Raw genomic sequence first — 10,827 nt, 5'->3', positions numbered from 1 at the left:
GGTTGAGACTCTGACATCTGTAAGAGAAAAACTGATGTATTAGAAACAACTCGCTTAAAAATACATTAATGTGGCAGACTGTTCCCTGTTCCGATGCACTGTACAAGTACAATCAGAGCTATCACAACAATGGGGCGGTGCCAAGTGGCTGCAACCCTAGGTACAATGTACAAGTACATATAACTACATATTATGTGAATAAAGCAAGAATCTGTTTAGGTTACGCACACTGCTGACTGATGCTTGTTAGGTTTATATGATTGTAAACTGCACAAAAACAACAAAGCAACAAAATTAATGATAATGACAAACAAATTGATTAGATTTCACTTACGTCAGGAAGATCTGCATTCATTGTCATGGGCTGAAAAGAATAGGCACAAACATTAATGCTAAACAACCAAAAGAACCTCCAGAAGGCCTTAAAATGATTAAAAAGGCAAGGAAATTTGGAACATTGTAATTAGTGATTATTAATGAAGCATAACTGTGCTTTGTTTCTAACCTTGGTAAGTAAATGTTCTGTAGCCTGAAGGAGAGGTGGGATTTCTGTGAAAGTCAAATTAAATGTGAATAGGTTTTGATAGTCTTTGTATATAACAAGTGTAAACACACACATAACACATGCAATAGTACAGTACTTACTTTCAAGTATTTCATTTTTCAGCCTCTCGTTCTCTCTTTTTAGATTCGAGTTCTCTTCTCTCAACTGATTAATGACACGCTGTAGATGTTCAATTTTCTTTTCATTCCATAACCTTAGATCGTTTTGTTGGTCTGTTGGGTATGCCTAAAAAATGAAACAAAAAACTCTCTCTTTAAAAGCCACCTTAGTGATTCTGTATGAAGGAATGATCTCAGAGCAGTTGTGGCAAAATGTTGGAAAAATTTTGAATAACAAATTGTTTAACTAATAAATTCTTATTCTCAAAAAGATAAACAATAAGCACAAATGTATGTGTGTGTATGTATACAGTCAAGTCACAATTTATTTAGACACCTTCAACTAGGGGTGTGCGATGTGACCAAAATCACATATCCCGATATAAGACATCTATCGTCCTGATAACGACATAAATCACAAAAATTTTACATTTTATGTAAATTATGTGAATCTCGGGCAACTCGACTTGCGTGACGTGTTTCCAGCTGGGCATCGTGTACCTGGAGTCGAGTGTTTTAACCGATGCATGAAATGTTACATAATTTGGATGTTATGTTGTTTATTACACAACGTGCTGCGGGGAAAAATCTGTTCTAACCATACTTGCCAACCTTGAGACCTGAGAATTACAAAGACATTCAAAAGGGCTGGTGGGGGGGGGGGGGTTACACATGCATATATATATATATATATATATATATATATATATATATATATATATATATATATATATATATATATATATATACAGTTAAGCCTATAATTATTCATACCCCTGGCAAATTTTGACTTAAAGTTACTTTTATTCAACTAGCAAGTTATTTTTTGACTGGAAATGACACAGGCGTCTCACAAAAGATAATAAGATGATGTACAACACGCTTCATTGTGGAAAAAAATATTTCTCAGCTTTTATTTACATTTGAGCAAAAAGTATCATGTCCGGAATTATTCATACCCTTTACAAACTGTCAGTCTCTGGGAAAATCCACAGTTCCATACCATTCCAAATAGTCAAAGCTGTTCTAAAGCATCCTAATTACCCTGATTAATTGGAAATAGCTGTTTTACTCAACTCAACAGGTGAAAAACAGCAGCTCTCTGCAGGTGGTCTCATTCATGGCTAAGACAAAGGAACTCAGTGAGGACCTGCAGCTGTGCATTGTGGCTGCTCACAAGTGAGGAATGGGCTACAAGGCCATATCCAAATGTTTTCAAGTTCCAGTGGCTACAGTGCAAAGTATTATTAAAAAATACAAGATGTTCCGCACTGTGGAAAATCTCAGAGGACGTTGTCGGAAGCCAAAAGTGAAACCTGTGCTGGCCAGGAGAATAGTGAGAGAGGTGAAAAAGAATCCAAGGATCACCACCAAGGCCATTCTGGTGAATCTGGGCTCTGCTGGTGGCAATGTCTCAAGGCAGACAGTCCAACGGACACTGTTGGGTTGCACGGATGCAGACCAAGGAAAACGCCACTTCTCCAGGCACTTCTAAGGCATGCAAAAGCTCATTTGGCCTTTGCAAATGCTCATCTGGACAAAGAAGAAGGTTTCTGGTCTTCAGTGTTATGGTCAGATGAAACACAAATTGAATTATTTGGTCACAATGATGTTGCCTTCATTTGGCATAAAAAATGGAGAAGCCTTCAACACAAAGAACACCATCCCCACTGTCAAACATGGTGGTGCGAACCTAATGCTTTGGGGGTGTTTTTTAGCCAACGGACCAGGGAACCTAATCACAGTAAACAGCACCATGAAAAAAGAGCAATACATGAAGATTCTTAAGAAAAACATCAGTCAGTCTGCAGAAAAACTTGGCCTTGGGAACCAGTGGACATTTTAGCACGACAATGACCCAAAACATACAGCAAACGTGGTGAAGAAATGGTTAGCAGACAACAACATTAACGTTTTGCAGTGGCCTAGCCAGAGTCCTGACTTGAATCCAATTGAGAATCTGTGGAGGGAGCTAAAGATCAGGGTGATGGCAAGAAGATCCTCCAACCTGAAGGATTTGGAGCTCATTGCTAAAGATGAATGGGCAAAAATGCCTGTGGAGACATGCAAAAAGCTGGTCTGCAATTATAGGAAGCGTTTGATTGCTGTAATAGCCAATAAAGGCTTTTCTATTGATTATTGAGAAGGGTATGAGTAATTCTGGACATGATACTTTTTGCTAAAATATAAATAAAACCTGAGAAATATTTTTTTTCCACAATGATGCCTCTTGTACATCGTCTTATTATCTTTGGGGAGACACCTGTGTCATTTCTGCTCAAATAAGAACTAGCTTGTTGAACAAAAGTAACTTTAACTCAAAATTTGCCAGGGGTATGAATAATTATGGGCTTAACTGTATATATATACAAAACAGGTATATATATCTATATATATCTATATATATATCTATATATATCTATATATATATCTATATATATATCTATCTATATATATCTATATCTATATCTATATCTATATATATATATATATATATATATATATATATATATATATATATATATATATATATATATATATATATATATATATATATATATATATATATATAGCTTAGCTGCTGGTTCGTCTACCTCTGTGGCCTCAAGGAGTTTCATAGAAGGTTTACTTTTTCTCTTAAGCACCTCTGGCTTGGGTAGTTGTTCCTCAATTTCCTTAAGTTTTGTTTGCAAGGTTTTTTCCCTTTCTGAGGAGGCAGATTAATTAAAAAAAAAAGGCTAAAGTACATCATAATAAAATTGATTAAGTTACATATTTTGATTAACAAATAAGCGACAATAAAGTAATATTATATTGGAGAAAAGGCACCTGCTAGCTTGATGATGGAGGCTTCATAGACCGGCCACCCGCCTTTTGGCTCCTTGGCGCCTTGTCGCCACTCCACCTAATAAACATCCTTTTCCTCCAAACCGTCCAAGTATTCCTCCTCATCAAAATCCCGAATGTGTTCAGTTGGCAGAATTGAGAACTTTCCATCTTCCGACCACTTAATTAACTCGAACATTATCCGCTTGTGTCTTCCCGTCTGTATCGCGGCCATTCCACTCACTGTCAGAAATTGCGCCTCAGAGGTCGGTTATATTTAAAAAAAAAAAAAAAAAAAAAAAAAAAGGGAAAAAAAAGAAACAACAACAACTAACAAACAGATTTTTTTTGCGCGTTGTTGTGTTGTTGTTTGGGAATATTTAAATATTTACTTTTTACGTATTACTTTTTATTTTATCTTAATTTATAAAAAGCACAATGGCTACGCGCATGCGCATTCTCTGCTCCGCGCATCAACCTACAGATCTAGAACGAATACGCTGCATTTTTTGAATAATCTCTGGTGAGCATAGATTTCATAGAAAAAAAAAAAAACATACTATATTGTTTTAAGTGTTTACCTTTTTTCGATTAATCCTGTGACGTACAAAGACTGACGTTTTTAGGACTTTACGTTTAAGTTTTTAAAGTTTTTCTTAAGGTGTGCATTGTGCGTGCAGACCCTCTCGGAAGCAAACGCTGCAATTTTGCGAACTCCCTGGAAAACTGCTCGGTAAGCATATATTTCACAGTAACATGCTACATTTATTTTATATGTTGCAGTTTCTGTTTTACAATCCTCGATGTTTTCTTCAATGTAATTTTAATTTCATCAATAGGTCACATGTGAGTCAAAATGAGCGAGCCTCCTGAAAGGATTTCGTATAAACGTTATCTAACTGATCCTGAAGAGGAAATTCCTTCAAGAACCAAACGGAGATGGGCACAAAAAGAAAGGTGTGTTGGTAATGTAATATCCCTCACTCTTTAACATTAACGAATGCCATAGGGCCGCACAATCAATTAATCTAGTGGCAATCACTAAGGATGCCACAATTATGTAATCGTTCAAAGTGGCAAATAATTGTCCACTGCATGCTTAAGACGTTTGTTTGTTTTTTATCAAGAATAAACAAAGCCAATGTGTAATAGACATTTGGGGTTTAATACTCCAGAATAGCATTGAAGGATTTACAATTAGTGTTTTCAGCTTATGTTCTTGTAAGAATAGGACATGCAGTTGCTTAAAACATCATAATTCTAAGTAATTTTTATATAATGTCATTAATAACCACAATGAAAATATTAAGGAAAAAATGACAATCTTTATAAATTACCATAGCATAAGGTACGATAAATGTACTCTGGCTCCCAAATGAATGATCTGGAGATTTAAACAGCGAGGCTATGTCTAATCTGCTTATTACTGATCAATAAACATCTTTATAAGTGATCACATCTTTATCGTTTTAATAGCAGTTCACTTAGAGTTCAAATATAGCAATAAGCAATTTAGATTTTCTTTCTTGTATATTTTCTTTTTCAGAATTAAGGTTGCAGAAGAAGAACTTCAGAATGTTATCAAGGAATGTGAAAAGGTATGCCTTATGATATAATTGGTGGTTCAATTTGCATTTTTGTAAATTCATATATATATAAGTTGTTCTAAACCTTTATGAATTTCCTATATCATAAAATAATGTTGATAATCAAACAGTTGCTGGTCCATCTTGACATAGTATGGACATAGTATGAAATAACAATACTATGGAAGTCAGTAGGGACAAGAAACTGGTTACCAGCATTCTTGAAAATATCTTCTTTTGTGTTCAACAAAACAAAGAAACAGGTTTAGAACAACTTGAGGGTGATGATTACCAAAATAAAGTTTTATTCCTTTTTCCTTTTTATCTTATCATCCATTTTATCATATCCCTTAGCATTTAATTACTTCAGTTATACCAAATAATAAATGACTGATTAATATTACTATTAATAAATGATCTTATTGGTCTCTTTTTAAGGTTAGTATTGGAATACAAACATTTTGGGTTGTTTGTAATAAAAACACTTTTAATGCATAAATCTAAATTGGATTTATCATGAATATTGGACTATAGATTTGTTGAAATAAGTACACCATAGTTAGTTGAATTTTCAAGTCAAGAAATGAAATCAAAAAGATCATTAAATTTCTAGACATTATTTTTTAAAGAATATTCATGAATTAGTGCATTGATAGAAAAAAATAAAACAAGTAATCATTGTTCTAATTATTATTTTTACAGTAATTTCTACTTTCTACTGCAATCATATATTCTTACAGAATTTATCATGAAAGAAAGCACTAAGCATTCATTTTGAGAGTTAATCTTGGACAGCCAAAGCCCACTTAAATTTTGGCAAGACTGAATGGACATGTCAAATAGTGCACAATTAGTGAATAAGACCAATTTCAAATGTCTGCTGTAATGTTAAAAAAATAGATGCATAAATACAGTATATATATATATCGGTGAGATATAATGTCTATATCTCACCAATATAGACATAAATGCATCTATGAGTCCACTAGGCTGATGCTCTTACACTGAAGATTTGTAATGTGATGTTTACAGGACCCATAATTCTCACTCTCTCTCTTCTCTTTTCAAGGAAATCCCGGACACCCTTCCAGAAGACAGAACTCTGCCGATGACTAATGATGAAGAGTGCACTGCAGGTCCTGTTCAGATAGAGGTCCCAGTGGATTCAGGTCAAACTAAAGAGCAAAATCAACTACTACTTCTGGCACTTAAGCTCAAACACAGTTTGACCAATGACTGTCTTGAAGATATCATGAAAATCCTTAATGTTGTTGGTGGCAGTGATTCAGCGTGCAGGACAAAATATTCATTTTACAAAGCTTTTGATGATACAAAAGACATCATGAAAATCTGTTATGTGTGTGAGCAGTGTAGTAATATAATGTCAGCTGAGCTGGACCAAGTTCATTGTGTTCAATGCAACATCACCTATGACAAAGCAAGTAGGTTTACCAATAACTTTTTCATATACCTCTCCTTGGAAGATCAAATCAAAAATCTCTTGAGAATGCCAGGAATTACAGATGAATTAATGAGAAGGCAAACAGAAACATCTACTTCTTCTCAGTGACATTTGTGATGGTTTTTTGTATCAGAAAGCTTTAAGTGGTTCAGAAACGGCCCTTCAAACCCTCAGCTTAACATTTAGCTGTGATGGTGTCCCAGTTTTTAAAAAGTCCCCTTGTAGTATTTGGCCCCTTTTATGCACCATTAATGAATTGCCATTGAAAACAAGACAGGATAATGTACTCCTTTGTGGACTATGGTTCGGGGATGAGAAGCCTCACATGAGAAGTTTCTTAAAACCTTTCATTGATGAGTGTGTGGACCTACAGGACAGTGGTTTCACATGGGAAAATGACAAAGGCGTTTCTGTCAATACAAAAGTAATCCCTCTAATTCTAATGAGTGACTCAGTTGCCAGACCTCTGATCCAGAATTTTAAACAGTTTAATGGTGAATATGGATGCTCCTACTGCCTTCATGAAGGAAAGGTAGTTGAAAAAGGCAGAGGATTCACTCGTGTATATCCTTTTCAGAAGGACATTCAGCTCCGCAATCAGGAACAAACTAATGAATTTGTAGAAGCTGCGCTACAGTCTGGTAAAGCTGTTATGGGTGTTAAAGGGCCAAGTATGTTGTGTAGACTTCCCAGTTTTGATATTATCGAAGGGTCTGTCCCAGACTACATGCATTCAGTACTTCTGGGTGTTGCAAGAAGTGTAACAGGGCTGTGGTTAAACAGTGAAAACCATGAAAAGCACTGGTATATAGGTAGGTCTACAAAACTGTTAGATGAAATGCTTTTAAAGATTAAACCGCCATGTAATGTACCTTGTGTGCCAAGGTCTGTCACATTGAGGAAATTTTGGAAAGCCCATGAGTGGTATATGTGGCTCTTTTATTATAGCTTACCTGTACTAAAAGGTGTATTGCCAGAACCACTACTGAATCACTGGTCTAAACTAGTCAAGGGAGTATCCCTTCTGTTGGGCGAAAATATAACCAGAGAGCAGATTACTGAGTCTGAGGCACTTCTAACAGATTTTGTGAAAGACATGGAGGTATTCTATGGGGAAGCTAATCTGTCTTATAATGTCCATCTTTGCCTCCATTTACCAAGAAGTGTAGTTAACTGGGGGCCTTTGTGGGCTCATTCCACCTTTGTGTTTGAGTCTTACAATGCTAAACTACTAGACATGATCAAAAGCACTCAAGGGGTTGCGCTACAGATTGTAAAAATGTTCTGGCTACAGAAGGCCTTACCATTTTATGGCCAGACTTTACTGAAAGATGCCTCAAATGAATGCAAGGAGATATTTGAATCTCTAACAAGACCTAAACAGTTAAAACATGTAACTCGCACACATGGTATCACTGCACTTAATCTTCCTAAAGTGCGATTAATTAGGAGGGATGACTATATGGCACTGAGTCGTTTTGGGGTACAAAGGAGCAGAGTAAAGTACTTTCAGCGAATCATTACAAATGGCGAGGTGTTTCACTCAGAAGATTACAGTCGTATACTCAAACGCAATTCATTCACTGTTATGTTGAATGATGATGATCAAAATTTCTTTAACATTAAACGATTTGTATTATGTCAAAATGAAAGTGGAGAGACGTGTTATGCCATTGGAAGATTCTATGAACGAGCAAAGCATAGTCTCTGTGCCTCAAATCCAAGTTATTTTGAACCAGTATCAAAACGTCTTGGGCATCTGACAGGTATTCTTGCTGCAGAGATCAAATGCAAATGTCTGATCATTCACACTGAAAAACTAAAAGTTAATTACATTTTTAGAAGCATTAATCAGTGTGAATTCCTTAAATAAGGTTAAACATGAGAAAACATGATTTTTTTCAGTGCCATGTGGTATTTTTCTGAAGTGATTTTGAACCAGTTCATTAAAAAAAAAACATACATAATTAAACATTAAATGGTAAAACGTCAGATATACATTACATTAAGTCATTAAGTGCTATATATTGCATCATTAAAGGAACACTCCCTCAGAGTTAATACGTTGAGTCTGACCATTTTGGAATCCATACAGTTGATTTGTATGGTGATAACACTTTTAACATAGCTTAGCATACATCATTGAATCCGAAGGGACCGTGAGCATTGCATTGAAAAATGACCAAAGACTTAATGGTCAAACTCAATTTTTTTTTTATTTCGGGGGGAGATCGAGAATGAGCTTATTTCCAAAAAATGTGGACTGTTTCTTTAAGTACTATATTGTATATAATGTCAAAAACTAAAGTGTACATAGCAGTTGTTGTGTTTTGTGTACTGTATCACTGATAAATAATTTCAAAGTCAAGTGAATGCTAATATTGTGTGAAATACTGTAAGCAAATGAATAAATAACCTAATTCTTGCTAGACCTTTGACTCTGTTTTGTTTGAATCCAACTGTTTTTGTAGATGTGATTAGATGCAGATGTTGTTACTTTTATTATTGTTATTATTATTGCACTAAATACATTTTAAATAAGGGATACTTTGATATACATTCTACTGTAAGGTTGGAAATGTATTTTCTTGAACGCAAATATATTTTGAAATGTATTTTGGTTAGAAAGAAATATATTTTCAATTTCAAAAATATATTTTTTGGAGCATCACAAATACAAAATATATTTACCATATATTTTAAATATATTTTGGCCGGGAAAAATGTATTTTTTTACCGTATGGGCCAATTCGAAAAAATCTAAATTAGCTGTATGTAAGCAGCAATACATGAAAAATTGCGGGACCCCCAATACAAGCTGGTTTACAGTTATTTAAATAAAAGAAACATGTCTATCCGGATGCCCAAAGCTTAACAAGCGACCGCTATAACAATTTAACTTTTGTACAACCAGATTTTCATATACTTACATTTGAAAGTGTTTTCCTCTCCTGCTTCGACCACCATCGTTATCAGAAACAAATCTCCTCTATGACCCGCAATGAATCCTTGGATATAGTAGGACATGAAGGATACATCGGACCATCCTTAGAATTCAGGGCAAAGAAGGACGCATTTGTCGCCACATTTTGAGTGCTCTTTGAATTTGGACAGCCTTCGTCACGTCGCAGTGACGTCATTGCCTCCAAATATGGCATTGGCGCATCCTTCCCCTGAATTCGGACACAACTAACCCTCAAATTCGCGGAAAAGTAGGACACATTTGTCGCCACATTTTGAGTGCTCTTTGAATTCGGACAGTCCTCGTCGCGTCGCTGTGACGTCATTGCCTCCAAATATGGCATTTTAAGCATCCTTCCCCTGAATTCGGACACAGCCATGCACATAAATACACAGAGGGTTAACGAGGGAAGTGGGAGCACACGGGGAACACAGCTGACACAGATAATCGTAACGAGACACGGCAGGAGAAACACGACACTGACGGGAGACTGTCAAAGTAAAACAGGAAGTACAGAGGTGCAGACAGGAGGAGAGAGAGAGAGAGAGACAGGAGAGCACGGGGAGAGCACAGGCATAACGGGCTGGGGAAACATGGAATAAAACACAAGGAGAGGGGAGACGAGGGCTCACAGACACTCAGAGGGGCACACAGGGGTAAAGGTTACAGGGGGAAGTCAAAATAAGGAACAACTTAACAGAACAACTTAGGAACCACGGCATAAATAAAGAACAAAATACAAAACACACAAAAACTAAGAATACTGGGCCAACATGGCCCAGGACCATGACAAAAAGAGAATTATGGATTTGATCAACTGGTCTCTGAATGCAATTGACACCCTTTTCTCAACGAGAAGTCTGGGCTCGGGTGAGCATGAGTGCTGAAGATATCTACCTATTCGGAACCATGATAACAGGGCTCTTGCTGATCAGAGCTGGCTTTGCCCTGGCTTACCGAATAACTAAGGAAGCGGAACTGGCTGTTCAAACCCCCACAAGGCTGCCCGCTGGGATTGAAACTATGGGACGAGGTGTGAGTTTCTCAAAATGGGCTCATTGAGTGCAGCACAGATAAGATCTTAGAAAGGCTTACGGCTGCCGTGCATACTCAGAATAAGATCTCTGAGGACATCTCAGGGAGCCACACTGTCGTGAGTTCTCAGAATCGGCTCTTTCAGCACAGGAATGACAACATCACAGAGTGCAAGTATGGCGAAGCTCACGGCTCTCCAACGAGAGACCAGTGTTGGACTGTAGAACTGCTTGGAAATTCATATCAGTTGTTTGCACTAAAGTAAAAAGCACCATCACTTCATGCGGAGACCC

General features: G+C 36.5%; 2 protein-coding genes and 1 long non-coding RNA gene across 3 annotated transcripts in view; 1 reads left to right on the top strand and 2 right to left on the bottom strand.

Annotated features, from left to right (window-relative positions):
• The window catches only part of LOC134624357 (uncharacterized), a 15,141-nt gene extending 5,652 nt beyond the window's left edge, over positions 1 to 9,489 (bottom strand). The window contains exon 1 of the long non-coding RNA XR_010093516.1: positions 9,468 to 9,489. This is a non-coding gene — a long non-coding RNA (uncharacterized LOC134624357). The remainder of the gene's footprint in view (positions 1 to 9,467) is intronic.
• Positions 1 to 10,827, bottom strand: part of LOC134624309 (nucleotide-binding oligomerization domain-containing protein 2-like) — a 1,192,597-nt gene that overhangs the window by 1,111,185 nt on the left and 70,585 nt on the right. The gene's annotated exons all lie outside the window — the stretch shown is intronic.
• LOC135932497 (uncharacterized) overlaps positions 1 to 10,827 on the top strand; it is a 125,412-nt gene that overhangs the window by 88,154 nt on the left and 26,431 nt on the right. The gene's annotated exons all lie outside the window — the stretch shown is intronic.

The sequence above is a fragment of the Pelmatolapia mariae genome, linkage group LG3_W (assembly GCF_036321145.2).
Source record: "Pelmatolapia mariae isolate MD_Pm_ZW linkage group LG3_W, Pm_UMD_F_2, whole genome shotgun sequence".
Classification (NCBI taxonomy): Eukaryota; Metazoa; Chordata; class Actinopteri; order Cichliformes; family Cichlidae; genus Pelmatolapia; species Pelmatolapia mariae.
Note: the sequence above shows the minus strand (reverse complement) of the source record. Positions and strands in the feature narration are given on the sequence as shown.